The 18,275-nt window shown below is 45.1% G+C and overlaps 1 protein-coding gene across 4 annotated transcripts in view; it reads right to left on the reverse strand.

The window, feature by feature from the left end:
* Positions 1-3,719, reverse strand: part of XPO1 (exportin 1) — a 34,577-nt gene extending 30,858 nt beyond the window's left edge. Inside the window, exons 1-2 of one of the 4 annotated variants that reach the window (XM_063391453.1) lie at positions 3,605-3,719; positions 3,022-3,077 (exon numbers count right to left, since the gene is read on the reverse strand). The gene's annotated coding sequence lies outside the window, so the exon portion shown is untranslated. Of the gene's footprint in view, positions 1-2,390; positions 2,572-3,021; positions 3,542-3,589 lie in introns of those variants that run through there. The other 3 variants (XM_063391454.1, XM_063391452.1, XM_063391455.1) reach the window with 3 other exon arrangements.
* Between the last annotated feature and the right edge of the window lie 14,556 nt (positions 3,720-18,275).

The raw sequence follows: 18,275 nt of genomic DNA on the forward strand, positions 1-18,275 counted from the left end.
AAAACTACCACTGAAACTAATCTGACTGAAGGCACTTTGAGAACATGAGGCAAAGGCACTGTTCAATCAGCAGGTTACTCTGGGTGCCACGTGAGATCACTCCAAACTGAAATGGAATTCTACTGGAGGTTTCAGGTCCCCTAAACCCAGGGACACATGCATTAACTCTTTGTCCTAGATAGAGCAGCCTTGATATTATGCAAAGGGAGTCAGGTGGGGTGTGCACGTAAGATTCTTTACCACCCAGAGACTGGTGCAAGATAAAGACATTTGCGAAAAGCAGGAAAACAAACTAGAAGCCACAGAAATTTTGATGGTAAGTTATACTCCACACTATCCTCCCTCCCTCCCATACGCTGGAAACACCTAATCAAGTTTATTGCTCTGTTCTCACAGAAAATGGCAACTCTAACACATATTCCCATCCTGCCATCTACAGCACCTCTGTGCCACTCGCTGTCCTTTTCAAACCCTGTAAACCTACAAATCTCACATAAAAATGCTCACTTAAACAGCCAGAAGTCGGGCAAGTGCAAGATCAATCAAAAAAGTTACACCAGAGCTATCTGCATACTCAGAAAGATACATTCTGAAACTTTTCCAGGAACACACCCCATAAAGTCACATTTGCTCTTACTAAATAACTCCATGTGTAAGGAAGACTTTGTTTTATGCTTTATGTATTTCAGTCATCCTCAAAAGGAGCAAGACAAACCTGTGCCTCAACCCGAGTAATTACTAATTAAGTGAAAGTTTTACAGCAACATCCAGACAAGGGAAATCTCTTGTTTAGAAATGTGTATATGCAAGTAGTGTCAAGTAATTTCTTTTACTTCTAAATATAAGAATAGGTTCAAACCCAAATATTCTAATTGGATTTTTAAGTAGAAAACTCAGTATTACTACACTAACACAACCATTTTAAGGGCTTCATCTTAACATCCAGTCAAGTCTTTTTAAAACATTACCTGCAAAACCAGGAGAAAATAAACACTAAGTAGAGAACAAAATAAATTAAAATTAACATTCCATGTCTATTCTTCCCTCCTTCGACTCCTACTGTTTTCAAAATTGCGATGTTAGGTTTGGGAATGAGAAACACAGCAGCAGAAAAGGTTGACTTCGTTCTTCATTTCATTCTTTAGGCTCAGGAGGACGCTGAAAATGTCACCTGGCAAACGAGGGGCAGTGAGCAGCAGCACTAGAAGGAAACTGCCCCCATGGAGAGGCTGGGAGCAGTTCATGCTCGCCCAGCCACTCGTGCTCCCAGGCACGCCCCTTTTTGTCCACATCTGGCCTCCCCGGCTGAGCCGTGAGCCCGGAGAGCGGTTTCCCAACTACAATAAACGCCGTGAGCCAATCGCTCCTCAGGTAGGGCCATTCATTTCAAACCTGAGCCTCTTGCGGTGGTTTTCAGGCCGCCCCGAGAGCGGCGAGGAGGAGCAGCGTGACCGAGAGAAGTTATTCAACACATGGACGCAGAAAGGAAATGTTCTGAATAGGGCCCTTCGCCACTCCCAGCATTATCTTCGAAATGACCTACCTACTTCGGCAGCCGAAACACAGAAATGGCGGCCTTGGCCACCACCACCTGCAACCGGCTCCATCTCCCACTCCTAACCCTGGACCCACATGAAGCTCATAATCTCTGATTTACTATACTCCTACACTTTTCCCTCCCCCCTCATGCCTGAATTCCAGAACAGGTTTAAGCTCCAAGAACCACCACTGTTCAGTCCTTCAATAAATGGGCAACCAGAAACAAAAGAGAAAAAGTTTAAAAAAATTAAAATAAAAACCAAACCAGCAAAAAAATCTGAACTACAACATAGCAAGAATGTGACATCTACCGAAGGTCAAAAGAACTGCATTTACAGCAATGTTTACACAGTTATCCCAACTCTCGATGACCCTGGACCTTTAACACAACAGTTAGCTTGTTGTGGTAGACCCGATTCATTTTGGCAAGTAGCGCACAGGAATAACAGCAGGCACTTAACAGTAAGAAATGCTGAGCATTTACCATGAATCCTACAGCACCTTTAACCCAGATAATTAAAGCTCACTGGGGGCAGCGACTAAAATAAAAAACAAACCCACCCTGAGAGAGTCACTGTGTTCCATTTCTAAGCACGCAATGCAAATGCACTGCCTCCCTCTTCCAAGGAATTAGCTGCATCACTTGTAAATCCCACCCAGGAGGGGTGAGTGGCTCCCAAACGCAGCGCACGACAAACGCGTTCGCATCACACTCCACACACCAGCAATGGCAACGAAACCGCCCCTTCCCTTCCTCACACACACGTGAAGGAGAAGGACGAGACGGATTAAGTAACATCTGCCCGACACCTCGGAGCGTTCATTTTCGGCTGGAAATAACTCACACCCACCCAGCGCGACGGCCCTTCCCCGTCTCCTGCCGCAGCGCCCGGGCGGGCGGGCAGCGCCCGGGCTCTCGGGCAGCCCCTGCGGCTCCGGCTCGGGCCGGCAGGGCCGCGGTTCCCGGCGGGGAACGGGCCCGGGCGGTGGGTCGGGCGGGCCGGGGCCCTGCGGAGCGCCGTGGCCCCGCAGCCCCTCCCTCCTCCTCCTCCTCCCCTGGGCTCCAGCCCTGCGCTCTATACAGGGCTCCCCACGTGATCCAGGCGGACGTTTCAATACTGCTGCACAGACACACACACACAAAAAAATATTTCTGGAAACTTCCACTCCTAATAATTTACAGATTATGTTGCCGGATTTGCCCGTACCCGATCCCAGCCAGCCTGGGCCCCTCCTAACGAGGAGCATCCCCCGCAGCATCCGTGGCTGCGCCCGGCCAGGCCGGGGATGCTCGTACCCCAAACCCCCTCCAAGCGCACCCCCGCCCCTCAGGGCTTCTCCACGGGGTCCATCGCATCCCTCCTAGCAAAGGCCAGGCTCTGCGCCCCCTGCACGGGCACATCCCCCCGTTCTGCCCTCCAAAATACCCCCCTCTGCCCCCTCCGTGCTGCCCATCGCGACCCCCCCGCAACCCTCGCTTACCTAGGGGTTTCTCACAGCCTCTTCCTTCAGAAAGTAGGAGCGGGCGAGCCAAGTTTCTAACCACCACACGCCACGAGAAAAAAAAAAGGAAAATAAAAAAAGACCACCAAAAATAACCCCCTCCCAAAAAGAGTAAAAAAAAAAAAAACACGGAAGGGGGGTAAAAAAAATCAGCACGGAAGGAGGGAAAAAAACCACCACGGCAGGAGGTGGGGGGGAAGGCGAGCGCTCCCTCCTCGGTGGTGGGTCGGGGTTAGTGGCGCCACTCCTCCCCTCGCAGCGTGCCCGGCCTGGCTGCACCAGGCGCCCGCAGCGGCCCCCGGGGCTCCGCGCTCGGCTCCGCGCCTTCCCCTCAGCCCCGGGAAAGCGGCCGGCGCGGCGCTCCGGCCTCGCTGGTGCGGGGGGATCTACCCGGCTGCGCCTCCCGCGCCGCCCAGGCCCGGCCCCGCCGGCTCTCGCTGCCCCTGCGGCTGCCGCCCTCCCCGCCCGGCGCTCAGTTCGCCCCCATTCCCGCCGCCCCCCCCGCGGCTCGCACTAAACTTCGCCCCCTCAGCTGCGAGTCCCCTACGAGCAGGTCACACACGCGGCGGCGGCGATGGGGACTGAGCGCGGCGCGTCTCCCCCTCCTAATGCCACAGGCTCGGAACCGGCTCAAACCGGTTCAGACTGGGAGATTCCATCTCGGTTTAGTTTTCAGCCCATGGCGCCGCGGAGCGTTTGGAAACCTCGGGGGCCCCGCCCATCCGCCGCTCCCATTGGTTCCGGGATGTGCCGCCGCGAAGGCAGCCGCCACGCTGATTGGTCGGAAGAGTTATCAATCCGCTGCGCAGCTCGGATGGGCGGAGGGAGCGAGCGGCGGCGGGGGGGGGTGAACAGAGGGGACCCGCCCCCTCTCCAGCAGCGCTTTGCGCGCTAAGGGGGGGCAGCCGCTCTCCGATAGGCCGAGCAGCGCTGTCACTCAAACAGGCCACGCCCCTATGCTCGCAAAGCGCGGGCGCAAGCCTGGCCGCGTTCTCATTGGCTGGCGGCGGTGGCGGCGTGATGCGCGCGCCTGAGCGCGGCATTCGGGGCTGCGGCGGGAGGGGGCGGGAAAAACGCGGCCGTTGGGCGCCCCCGGGCGCGTGCCCGAGGTGTAATGGCGGGAGCGGAGCGGGGCGGGCGGTCCGTGAGGGGAAGGGGCTCGGAGGAGCTGATCCGCGTGAGAATAAGGGGTTTGGGGGCCTCTGCTTACTGGAGTTAAGGGATTCGGGGGGCTTTCCTCAGTGAGCTAAAAGGGTTTGAGTGAAGGAGTTCGCGGGGTTCTGCTCAGGTGAAAGGACTCAGGGATGCTGAGCCGGGAGCGGAGGAGGTTCGTGGAACTGGCCCATGAGGGGAAGGGGTTCCAGCACCACCCCGTTTGTGCTAAAGCGCTGTTTCCGAGGGAGTGTAGCGAGGAGATGGGGCACCCCCTGTGTGGGGGCGGTGTGGCAATGGCGAGCATTACTCCACAGGTCTCTCCGGAAGGGAGTGCAGTATCGCAGCTGTAGAGTGGGCTCTGTGAGCAGCAGGAGCACCAGCCCTCGGTGGGTGCTTTCCGTCCCTAACCCCAGCAGTCCTGTGCCCTCCACCAAAGCCTGTGCAGATTGCAAGTGAGGGGTGTGTCCCCTTCTCTAGGATGCCTCTGTCCATGGGGTGTCCAGCTGCCCTCCGAAGTGTGCTTCGGGCAAGGCTGGCTTTAGATTTATCCAACTCTCGGGCTGCGTGAGGCGTGTTAGGTGACCAGACGGGAACAGGGGTGATCTTGGGGCTTTTCTGTGGAGGCACAAACTCAGCGGACTGCGGTTTGTCCTCTCATCGCTGCAGAAGCAGAGAATGTGCTTGCCACCTTTCACGTGGAAAAGCTGCTACCACGGAACGTACTCTGTACCTACGTATGCATTTCTTCAGTCTTACCTCCTTGTTTGAAAAAGCCGTAGCTGTAGAAACTTAATACTCTGTGAGGAGGCTACTTATTAGGAAGTGTTTAAATACCCTCCTAGGAACAAACTTTCTTTTTCATCACTTCACTTGAAGCAGTTACTTTGTTTTTGACATGGCATTACAGTGGTCAGTGAAACTTGTAATAGAAGTGATACTTTTGATTTGTGGAATGCCCTCTGGCTGGCTTCCAAAGGAAACTTTCTCTATAGCTTTGTTGAGGTGGTGTTCATCTGTGCTATGGCTGGGAGTGTGGCAGGGATGCTTAAGCATTTTTGCACAGTTTTAAAAGGAAAAAAAATAGTGTTTTGTGGTGTGTAGACTGCTTAGGGGTAGTGATTAAATTACCGCTGGTGTGATGTTTGTATCTAGCAGGCAGGTGCTGTGCTGGTGCTAATAAGTCATAAGAAGGACACTTAACTGTGTTTTTGAAGCGTTTGTTGACTTTTTAACTTTACAGATAGTGTGTGCTCAGCCATATAGCTGCTGGATGGGGCTCAAAACCTGTATTTTTTCTGTATGATTTTTTTTAAATCCATACCTTCTGTGGAATGCAACAGTTTAAAGTTAGGCATCTGTAATCATCCCCAAAAGATTGCCAGTGCAATGAAAACCATAACCGACTTGAATAAATAAACACAATTACACATACTTACAGTGTTCTGATTGCCTGACCAATTCTGTGGGGCATTCCAGTTCCCCAGTCTTCATTTTGTGGGTGTGTGTTATGTGGTTTCTTTACTTTGTTTCTAGGACAGCTGGGGAAATCTTGTATTCAAATACACATTTGTGTTTTGGGCAGAATCTCAGAGGATGCAAGACAGTGCAGTGCCAAATCAGATCCTGTGTGATGTAATACTGGCTTAATGTGATGCACTGCTGCACATAATTCCTCAGTTAAGTTTCTTGGGAAAATTCCTGTAGCATTTTAAGGCTTGAAGAGGTGGAATGTGAATGGTCTCTTTTATTTTTTATCATGCCTAAAAGGAACTGCATCCTGTTAACATCTGTGTCAGGGTGGTAACAGCGCTTTGTTTAATTCAGCTTGTTTGTCTTGCTCTGGTGGGTTGGCCTTTGCAGAGTGACTGTAATTGAAGATAGCACTGGAGCTGCTGGGATTGAATTTGAAAGTGATTACAGCAGAAGGGACAGGCACAGCAAGCTGTTGGTGGGTTAAAAGCAGGGCTGTAACTCTAGCACTTAGAATAAACAGTTCCTGTGTGTGTTTTGATGTTCTGGCTAGCTCTGGTGTTCAAAACAAACTGATGTAAGAGACCAAAAAGTAGGTTCTTTTAACTCCTGCTTGTGCAGAAGGTTCAGTTCTATTTTCTTTGTGTGTATATGTATGTAAGAGACAAATGTTTAAATCATTAAATCATTTTGTTAGATGAATGTTAACTGTTTTGGGAGTTGATGCAGCTTCACAATTTCGTCAGGTGTTGGTAATGCCCCAGATTGCAATGTGGTTTTAATAAATTGCAGGAGCAACAAACACAGCAGGAGTTGACTCTGCCAGTTTGTTTGTTAAATCCTGTGCTTGAGTAGGGGAGAGTTCCTGTCCTGCCTCATCACTGTTACCTCAAATAACACTTTATTTTTTTTAGAAATAGCCTTCCTATCTTCCTGCAAGCTGTGCTCTGGAAAAGCTGAACTCTTCCCATCTCCCTTCTGCAAGGAGCTGGTTCAGAATGAAGAGTGGTTCAGAATCTGGGGGCAATCAGTAGAAGTAGCTGCTTTAGCAGGGTGTGTGTATCTGATTATCACAACTTTTCTCCCACACATGCTATCAGGAGTTGTTGTAAGCTTTGTGCTTGCTGTTTCATTGCCACAGTTCCCTGTCTGATGGCTCCTTTATTAGATGTTCAGTCTGGTATTTTGGCCTTGCTGGAATCAATAGGAACATTTGCTTGGGTTTCAGGTCAGCAGTGTGGCCTGGCAGTGATAAAAGATAACTGCACACTGGGCTGGATCAAAAGAAGCATAACTAGGACGGCAAGTGAAGGGATCCTTTCTCTCTGCTGGTCACTCAGCAGCTGCATCTGGCACACCATGCCTGGATTTTGGTCCATCACTACAAGAAAGATGTGGAAAACCCTGTGCAAGTCCACTAGAGCCCATCTTCAAGGTGGAGAAGGGGCTGAGGGAGCTGGGCTTCTTTAGCCTGGAAAAAAAAAATGGGCGAGGGGAGACCTAGTAGCACAAACCAAAGGAGGGAGTAGGTATGGGCAGAATTAAATAACTCAGCTTTTTGTGGTCTATTTGTTCTTCACAAGGGTCCCACGATTTGTGGGGTTAATATATTTTGAATGCTTGTCCAATCCCTGCACACACTGTTTGGGGGTGATGGGATGGGCCACCAAGGTCTGAGAGTGTCACAAAATAAAGGTTATGTGAATAGGCCAACAGTGCTTATTAACTTTCACCCTAAAGTTAGAGAGCTCTTCCTTTTACCTTTCATGCAGTGGTTTTTACTCTTTAAGCTTTTTTGTTTGTATTTGGACACTCTTGCTGTAAATTTGCTTTAGCACTCCTTTAGGTGTGGCCAATTTGGTTTTTCAGAACCAGAATGATTCTCTTGGGTGGTGTGCCAGCATTAGGGGTTGTGCATCTGGGAAAGCTGAGGTTCTGATACAGGGAGGAGGCATACAAATAAGAGAAAAATATCAAGTTGGTGTCATAATTTCTTGACTGGTGAATCAAGACTTGTAAATAGAAAGACCAGGGAAGAGAATAGAATAGAGCTGGGGAAATAAGGCAGAGAGAAGGCAGGTGTTGAGTGAGGCTGCAGTGAAAGGAATGAGGCATCCACAGGAAATTGCCAGCTGTAAATTTTCAAGGATGTCTGGGCAGCACACAAGTGAAACAATCGAATGTCATTGTAAACAGCTCCAGCCTCCACTTCATCCTTCAGGAAAGGCCCTTTCCCCATCCATGCCTTTATGGGGGGCGTGTCCTGACTGCAGAGCCTTCATTTCACCACGCTGTGTCCATTGCCAGAGCTCTCTTCTCAAAGCAGGGAAAGATGCCTTGGAGTTTCCACTTTCTCCTGCAGCTGTCCCACTTTGTTCTGGGATTATTGACGTGATAGGACCGGGAAATATGTTTGGCTAATGAGAGGAATGCAGAGAATTTGTTCTGTCCTTCCATTCTTGCTTCATGTCATTCTAGAAGTGGCAGAACTAATCCTGCCTGAGCATCCCTCTTCTCATTGAGTATCTGCTGCCATTCCTAATGGTTTTGTTTTGTTTTTTTGGGAGAGCTTCTAATGTACTTTTTTATTCTTTAATTGCTTTTGTTTGACTCCACCTTTGTCCATGTCTTTGGCCAAACAAATTTTGCATTTCATTTAATTTGTTCTTTGGAAGAAAGCAACTGTCTGTTTTGATGAATGTCCCAGATCAATGATTTCAGAGAGGCTGGATGTAAGAAGAATATTAACAGCATTTGCAGATGATCATAATTCAGGTGTTATAAACACAAGTAGGAAGAAATAATACAACGTAATCTAAAAATCTTTGAGACAGGAAATTGAATGTAACTGAGTGGAGAGGAGAAATAAAAACTGTTGTGTCCTTGGGGGGAAAAAATAAGATGTTCAGTCCAAGGGAAAACTTGGAAAAGAGAGCTGAGGGAGAAAGTAGAGAGCAAATTAAATATTCCTTTGCTTGATGACAGGGCAAAGGAAAGGACAACATAATTAGGGAGTATCCGTGGGCATTGCTTGGAACAGGAGCAGGGTAGTGGCCTAAAGTAATTTCAAGAGCACTCATAGAATATTTTAACTGAACCTGGGTATCTCATTATCAATGTGCTTTAAACACATGGACACAATTTCAGAGATGATTGGTGATTAACACTTGGGAGAGTAAAGGTTATGGAATGTGTACAACACAACTGAGGAAGAAAGCCAGATAGGGATATATTCATCAATAAACTTCCTAAAGTGGTGAACTGTTAATCAGTTGTTGAATATTTTGAGATAATTAAGATAGCTCTCAAAAAAGTTTAGGCATAAAACTTCAAACTGTAAAATAACTTTTCACTCTATGTACAAATCCATGGAAATCAGATTTTAAGAAGGATCTGGGGAAAACCACTCTATCTTACAAGGAACAAGTTCTCCATCTGCAGCCTTTCAAAGATGCCATCTTTCTGGTGTCTCAGTGATGACTGAATTCTTCTGTTAGCCAAACCTTGCTTGCCATATCGTGTGAATTTTGTTGATGCTGAAATGAGGTCAGAAGGCAAAGGTAAGAAATTTCCCACTTCCTCTAGTAAAGTTCAAATAAGTGAGTTTATAAAATTTTTAGTGAAAAAAAGTCTTTAGCTATGTAAACAAGTGAGCACAGTGAGATATGAATGCTGCTTTTGCATTCTACAGCTATAAAGTAATACTCATAACTTTAGAGAAATCAGCTGTTCTTCAAGAACTGTTTAACTGTAATAAACTTAGCACAAATTCTGTCAGGCTCAGCTCTAGGAACCATTCTAGAATCTGCAGCTGTGAACCATTTTCTGTGATGCTGTGACTGTCAGGAAGATGGTGTGGAGTCTGCTGACACAGGGGCTGCCATAGAGCCATGTCAATAAAATCTTGCAAGGAGGCAAACCCCAAGTTGTCACCCTTTTGTTAAACCAGATTTGGTCATCTCTGAAAACATTCATTAATTCTAGAAGTGTTGGGGGTTTTTTACTTTCTTGTGTTTTGGAGGGTTTTTTAATACCTGCTTTTGATACCGTTTCTTAGCTTTGTTTTTTTGGTCTAACCCATTGCAACTTTTAAAGGACCTCAAGGGTTTGGGTTTTTAAGGAAAAGTAGTAGGATTTGTGTTCCCAAATAGCAGTCAAACTGTAAAATTCAGGAATCTGACATAAAATATTCTGTGGTGTCAGTGCTCCAAATGCCATTGGCAGAGACTATTGATTCTCCCCAATAAACTTTACACGGTGTTAAATCTAACAATTGTCTCTGGGTAATTGCCTGCTACTTAGGTCCACTTTGTATTTAAAATGGAACTGCTAACTTCATTGTGATAGTGTCTTTATTTGGGGCATTACTTGATCTTTCAGCTTTTGAGGCAATAATCTTCTCTCTCTAACAAATAAAATAACTCCAGATGGCAATTGAGGAATAGCTCCACTAAGAATGATTGTTTTATCTTTAGTAAATTCTCGATATTTACAAGACTGGTGAAGCCCTGTTCTCTCTATGATTTAGTAGGCATGTGATAATTTTCAGTCATTAATCTGATTTAAACTGAAAAAACCCCCCACTTTTTATCCACAGGTAACAGTAATGCCCCTTCTGGAACAACAGTCAGCCTCTTGCATCCTTCTGTAGCTGGGATTGTGGATCACAGGGTATGAGTGCAATGGTAATAATGTGAGGGTGGTAGGTGTCACTTCCATGAGAATGAGTGGCTGCCAAATTTATAAACACATCAGGATAAAATACAGGTCACACCTCCAAGTGAGACTGTTTTATAGCTGATTTATCTCCGTCCAGTCTCAGCTTTATAACTGAGCCCAAATTCCAAACTGTCCCTCAGCAATTCCAGGTGTTTTTAATGCATTGCCTTTACCTTCCATGCTGCCATATGTACAGCTTGGCTATCCCTTCCCAGTTCTGTAGGGAACAGCCTTGAAACTGAGGTGTATTCCCCAAGTGATAAACATGGGGCTGTAATTCCAAAACAAGCTCCTTTAGCTTGCTCATTTTGGAAATCAGCAACATCTTTTTTTATATATTAGGAAAAGAAAGAGGTAGAAGAATGGAACGAGTGGAAACCAAATCACTTATTTAGGTTTTTCTTGGAGAGGTGATACTAAGAAACAATTTGCAGCTTTCAGTTTTGTGCAAATAACACTGTGCTGAATGAAAAGCTCTCACATTCTTCCCAAGCTTTTTAAAGATGAGCTTGCAGCTTTTTGAATGTACATAGTATGTACACAATCAACTTCCAATTCAGTAGGATTTTTGGTTATTATTCATGTTTTCACAGTCATCTCCTTGATTTTAGATATGGGGTTTTTTTCTGTTTAAGTTTTACTTGTTGTTTCACTTATTTCTCTATTTCAGTCCATAAATTATTGTTCAGCCTTTGGCAAGCTGTATTTTTAAACTGCTGCTCTCTTCTGTCGTACCTGTGACTAAACTTAGTCTTTGATCACATTCCTTTGTGGCTGGTCTTTTCCACTGTGAAGGGAAAATTAGAACTAAAAAAAAAAAAAAAACTATTTCTATCCTTAGAATCCCTTTTCCCCTGTGAGCATCCTCTGGAGAATTTGATTTGAAGGCAGCATCCCTGCCAGCTCTGTGTTCAGGTAGCAATCTGCAGTTCTGTAGGCGGGGTAGAATAGGAAACTTGGCATCACAGACTGAAAACAACAGGGCTGCCACAGAAGCTGCCCTCATTCCTTGTGTCACAGAGGTCACCACGCTTCCCAGGGGCATATCAGCAACACCTTCCGTGGCAAAAGCCAACTTCAATTCCCCCTGCAAGGAACGATTGGGTCCAAATACCTCTGAGTTATTTCCCAAAATGAAAGATGCTGGTGTAGGTGACCAATTTGTCTGTGTGGATGGACAGGCCTTTTGTCATTCCATTTCCTTCTAGGACTGCAGCAAAGATGCTGCATGTCTTTTTTTCCTTTTTTTTCAACAATTTGGGAAATGCAGGTCTTGAGAGCTGCCTGCACAGAGAAAATGGGTAATTGGAAGCATGTGTTGTGCTCTGAGTGTTCCAGGGAGCTGCCTGGGCCAGAGTGGAAGGCTGGATTCACACAGTGTGACAAACCTGGGGTGCCTTTAACCATTCTCACCCCATTATAAACTTAGTTGAAAACGGGATATTTGTTCATAGGGTCTCCAGTTGGATGATTTTTGCCCTGGCAGGATCTTAGATGAAGATCTGTATCTACATATAATTTTTTGACCAGCCGGTTGCCCAGGTTATTTTTGAAAACTGACTTTATAAAAAGTAAAAACTAAAATATTGACTCCAGCTGTAGGAAGGAAATGTTATGCTTTAGTTAGGTGTCACCTAACAGCAAATTAGCCTTAAATCTAAATCTATCTAATATGTCCTGGATTGTAGATGGGAAAGCACTTGGGGTTGGTTTCAAGATGCCTCTTAGATACGACCCACAAAGCTGAAAAAAGTTTCTGGGACAATGTACATGAAATAAAATTGCATTTTTCTTCTGCCAAGTCCTTCATTCTTGCTCTGTTTAAAATCGATATTTGGGAGGTAACAAATTACTTTGTGATGTGTTTCAGCCAAACAAACTCGTGGTTATGGCCAAGTAATGGAGAATGGAGTTACTGTTTTTATTTTTGGTGAGGGGTTCTCTGAGTTTGATGAAATACCCTATAAAATCTTGGGTTGAAAATAGAGATGCCACCTCCTCTTAGCACAAAGGACATCTCTGCTGTTAATGCTTTCCCCATGAAAATAATCAGTGTGGAATGCTAATATTTTTAATAATAGATTCTTATACAGAGGAGAGAAGGGCATTCTGCTGGTGATACTCTAAAGATCACTCAAATATGATCAATAATCCATTAGCAGGAATCTCTGTTCCATTTAACACCACTAACAAGTTTTTCCATCCCTTCCAAGTGTAAAGCAGGACAGAGAAGTAATCTGGAAGGTTGAACTGTGGAGGAAGTCAAAATAGCACCAAAAATAGTTTAATATAGAGGTACTTAGCAGAAACCTCATCTAAATCAGCCTTATTTTTAATACAAAATGTCTTGTAACATTTGCCTGTGTCTGCTGTGAAGCTGAGAGACACAGTGAGGGCATTTCTTCAGTAAATAGTGGAGTGTCGTGGCCATGAATGCATCAAAACTGTTTTACAGAGATTTATTATACCTCACTCCTCAGAGAAGCATGGATTGTACCCAGCCTGGAGGAGAAGTAATGACAAAGGATGACACAAGTACCTCAGAGTTTTTAGCTGTGAGTGACTGGCAGGATGTCCAGCCCTGATGATTCAATAGATTGCCTTGGTGAATTGGTGACCATGAGTTTTATCTAGTGTTGGTTTGGGATTATCACTTTACTATCATTTGGGACAGCAATTTAAGTTCAAATCCTATTTTTCCACACATCAAGAGTTCCACTATGTCCTTATGCACAGGAAGAAGTGTAGGAAAATGAAGTCTTCCTATGGATATTACTGTTTGGCACAATCGAAAATATATTTAATGGCTTTTGCTTTTTTCTAGACTGAGAAATCAAGTTTGAAAGCAAACCAACAATAGAGGCATTCATGGTTTGTTTTTTAAAAGCCACACATTGTCCTATCGTGTTCAAAGCAGAATTTTTCTAATAACCAAATCCTCTGAGTCTGTTTCCCAAAGTTATGTAATAAAAACAATTGTCAGATCTATTATGGTCGTCTAGACTAGACACAAAAGGGGAACTCTGGGGCAAGCATTGAGATTTTCTCATGGAAACAGATAACAGGAGGACTAAAATCTATTCTTCATCTCTTTTAAATAAGTAGTCCAAGCTCTAACCTTTCAGAATAGTTCAGTTGTTTTCTTGGCAGGGGGAAATGGCTGCAGTAGATTGTTCTAGAAGAAAATGTGCCATTGTCAGCCCTCCTCTGCTGGGTGGGTGATAAGGGCCTGTAAAAGCCCTGTGTTGTCTCCCAGGCAGTCCAGAAGCCAGGCTTTTCCTCTCCTATATGGCTCCTTGTGTATGTGAGATAGATTAATGGCTTGTCAGAGGCGCACAAACCAAGCTATGGAGTTTAGCTAGAATGAAATGGTTCTGTTTTCTGAACTCCTCAATGGAACAGATTTTCCGAGTGGGAAACAAGGCATCTCCTCAGCTGTGCTGCCTACGGTGGGGATCAGGGAGCAGCATTGCAAGAGGGGCCTGGATTTGTTTGCATCTCCCCATCCCGATCCTGCACCTCCTCTGCCCCCTGGCCCCGGGTGGAACGAGGTGCACGTAAGGCCAGGGCTGCCAGACCAGAAGTTTTTATGAGGAGCTCACCCTGCAGAACAGCAGCAGCTTGTGAGCTGGAGCCCACGGCAGATACAAACCGGGTCTCAAGGGGGATGGGAATTTGTTCATGTGTGCTGGTATTTGGGTCATGAGCTGATGGAAGGGGACAACACAACCCATCAGGTTTGGGAATGGGAGCTGTGAAATGTTACAGCAGCGGGATCATCCCTTGTGGCTGCTGGTAATTAGATAAAATTTGCTGATTAACGAGGCCATAGTTTCACATACGCTTTAAGCCAGCACTGAAATCTCACCTGACAAATGTGATTAGTTTTAACCTGGATATGGAGCGCTGTGGCTGTAGAGAACATTCTTTCCAGTAGGGATGAGTATGGAGCTAGGACTAAGCGGGAAGGGAGGTGCTGGACATGTATATTTCTGGAATTTGGGAATACAAAAAAATTTGAGGGGAAAATAAGGCAATGAAATGTATCTTCTTACTTTTGAAGCTTTTTATCTTTTCAGTCTCTTTCTCTTACTCAGTCTCTTACCTTCCTTTTTAGGCCGAGTGAGGACATTCTCAAGCCAAAGGCCACCTGACCTCAAGTAGGAAGAGATGCGGTGTTTGCTCTCATCCTTCACACTGAGCCAATTGTATGAAATACAAGGCAGTATGAACTCCCCTCAAAAGTATACAGCTAAAAAGCAAAGTTACATTCAAATACACATAAAGTAATTTCAAATGCCCAAGGAGGTTTTAAATTAAGAATCTAAAATGATGAAGTCAAAACCTTTGACTTCAAGGGATGTGATTTCTTTTTTTTTCTACAATGCATGGTCTAGCATATTCTACTTTTATGTTTAAAAGTTCATTAGTATATGTTACTAATTAGCAGCCCGGCTTGATGTCATAAAGATTAAACTAAAGGTACATATTGCTGGTCTATGGGATGGGTACATAACCCATACAAATAGCATGCACGGAATGCTATTTTTTGCATAATTACTACAACTGTAACACTGAGAAAGCCGGTAGGGAATAGATTTTGGATATAGAATATAAAATATATCTCAAGGGATGTGAGGGAGACATGATGGGTTGAAAATGGTCATCTTAAACACAGTAGAAACCACGAAGGGGACAGTTCTGTACAGGATTTAGTAATTTTCCCTGATTTTTTGTTTCTATTGACCTTGATCTTTTCCTCTCAGTTCCACCATCTTGTAGATAGAGTGGAAGTTGGCACTTTGGAATATTTCTTCCTCTGACAGGTGGAAGGAACACTGAGAGCCAGGTGAAAAAGCTTAATTGTTGCATTGCTTCCTAAGGGAAGGGTTGCTGAAAATTACTTTCCCGGTAGCTGGGCAGGGTTGGTGGCACTCACAAGTTCTGGGTGCAGCCCAGTGATCAGCAGAAATGTGATGACTGTGTCAGAAATGACACAAATGTGTGGTGAGGAGGCAGGCTGGAGGTCAGGAATCCGGGGAGTCCACTCGAGTCAGGCACAGCAGAGGCAGGACTGAGCATGGAGCTCAGGGAAGAGCCAAGGAATTCAGTCTGAGCTGAAATGTGCCAGTGGTCAGAGCGTGTGGTGGGGGTCTCAGAAGAGGCTCCTCAGGGCAAGGATGCACTCAGGATCCAAACAGACTCTGAACTTCTCCAGCTTTTATTAGCAGGATTTCTTTTCCTATAGGGGGGAAAAAAAGCCTATTTTGCACTTGGATTAAAGTTTAGCCACTTTAATTTTCACCCCAGTGGAGCTCCCTGTTACAGACAGATGAAACAGTGCCAAGTGCTCTCACTCAGAACACCTGAACAGCATATTCTTTGTAGAAAGTTTAGCCTTCCCATTAATTGAGGTTAATTGTTGCTTTGCAATTGCTACCCACCAGAGGAAAAGAAGAACGTTTCTACCTCTGAGCTATAATTTGTATTTATAATTTTTTGACTGTGATTGAAGGTACCACAAGTTTTAGGCCCTGGTAGTTGAAGGTGCAGTGCACACTCAGAGCCAAAGCCAAGAAAATTTACCAAGTCAGGAAATAATGTAGGAAAAATGTCTCACAACATCCCCACAAAGTGAGAGCTGAGAAGTCTCTGAACTCTGGCTTGCTCCTGCCTGCAGAAGAAATATTTTTGACCTGAAACTGTAAAGTCAAACATGTTTGCTACAAGACCACTGAAACAACAGGTGAGATGGTGGCTTTGGAAGGCATCCAAAATCAGTGTGTTTCAGGGAGAAGCTGGCAAGGCTCCAAAGAAATAGGTTATATTCTGCTTTTGGGGTGGTTGTTTTTCCTCTGCAGATTGTAGCCAGCATTTATCAATTGAGTTATTTTGCATTTATTTTCATTGTTCTGAGACAATAAATTCTCAGTGGTAGGAGTTGCTAAAATGCTGTAAGTGTGGCATTTATTTCCCTTCCTTGGCTGGAGAAAAGCTCTTTAGTTTATAATCACTCTTTGAATAGTAGTCTGTGACCCAGGGAAGCTAATTTCAGTAGCAATAAAGGCTGTGTCTTTTGTGCCTTCAGAAAATAAAATTTGAAGGACCTTGGAAAATTTTTGGAACTTGACCAATCTGCAAATTCAATATACCTATTTCTGTCTCCCAGTGTTGGGAGAGGGAACCTCTAAAGGCTTCTCAGAGACCTAGAATAGCTTTTATTTTTTAACTAACTTCCCTTTGTGATGTAGTTCATCTTTCTTTTGTTAATAAAGAGAATTGAATTGAAGTTTTAGGAGGATAGTAGTTACATGACTTGTACTGGAAGAAAACTTCCCCCTAAATCTTAACATGTGACATTTCTGTGTCCTGGAGAGGGCTGTTCAGGGAGGCTTGCAATTAAACAGCCAACAACAAGAACATTTTACTGCTGAGCTGAGATAAATCATCAGCTCCATCATCTTGTGTCTAAAACACTTGCGAATCTAATAATTATTTTTGTCAGCCAGTCCTTTGTGCTTTCCATCTCAGCAACACTCATTGTCAAATGGCAATTTCACTTGTTAATCCTCCTCCTGTCTCCTGCTGAGGTTGTCTTTTTGGCCTGTTTCAGATCCAGCGTGTTCCTTCTTCTTTTGACAATGGGATTTGAATTTTGCTCAAACCTTTTTGAAGGTTCGGTTTGATTTTTGTTCACACCAATTCCCAGTAGCCTCCTTGTGGGGTTAGAAAAACCAAAAAAACCCAATTCTGGTTTATGGAGATTCACCTATTGCAAATCTACCCTTAGCTTACTACTGATGCAAATTTCCAACTTGCACTTTGAAGTAAGGGGTTAGGGGTGTTAGGGATGTTGATGTTTTACAATTCACTTCTCTGTCAGCAGTGTTAGGGTCCTGATCCGTGACATTCCAAGTCTGTAAATTTGGGTTTATAATCCCAGTGCAGGCCTAGCAAAGGTGTTCCTATAGTCCAAGTGCCTTCAGGTTATCCATTCTCCAATCTGTTCCTGTGTTTATGTGGATATGTTTATATTTCATGAGATATGAAGATGCTCTTGGGGCAAGGTTATCAGAGAAATGTCCACTTCCCTCGACTCCTAAAGATGCCCAGTGTGTCTGGCTTGGTTTGGTTTCTGTCCCCATCAGGAAATCCACTGGCAGGATGTCTGGTTAGAAGCGAAACCTCAGCCCTGTGTGACCCTCGTGCTGCTTTGGAGGGGAGCAGTGGCAGTTTGCTGAGTCTGGAAACACATTTCTCTTATCTCCAAGCAAGCACAGTGACTGTTGCCTGGTTCCACCACGAAGGACTATCAGTGCTGTTCCATCTTGGTTACAGACATGACTAATCCCTCTTACTACTTCTTCCTTTTTCCCCCAGAACTGCCAATTGAGCTTTTTCTATGATCATTCTCTAATATGTTTAAATCTAATGGTGGTGGGTTACTATAAACAGCCCTGCTAGCAGGTATACTCGGTGCAGCTCATCTCAGCAGAAATGTGTTACAGAGAAATTGTAGCTCCGGAGGAGAGGCAGCACAGAGCTCCAGGAAGGAGGGAATCCATGTGTCCTGGAGACAGACAGATATTTGCCTTGGCTTTCTGTTCACATTATCTCCGATTCCCTCCTCAGCCCTTTGTGGGGTGATCAAAATTGTGAAGGCTGCTGTCATTGCCTTCCTCAGCAAACCAGCCCTTCAGAGCAGGAGCAATTCCATTCCACGAGTCTCCCATGGTGAGTTTTAAGGTGATGTGCAGGGAGAAGGGGCTTTAAAGCTTATCTTGTCCTAACCCCTTACCCTGGGCAGGGTCACCTCCCCCTAGATACCCTTGTGGGTATCTGAGCTGCTCAGGAATTAAGGCAAACAGCCCAGCTGTCCACAGCAGCCA

Source organism: Prinia subflava, chromosome 2 (assembly GCF_021018805.1).
Source record: "Prinia subflava isolate CZ2003 ecotype Zambia chromosome 2, Cam_Psub_1.2, whole genome shotgun sequence".
Lineage (NCBI taxonomy): Eukaryota > Metazoa > Chordata > Aves > Passeriformes > Cisticolidae > Prinia > Prinia subflava.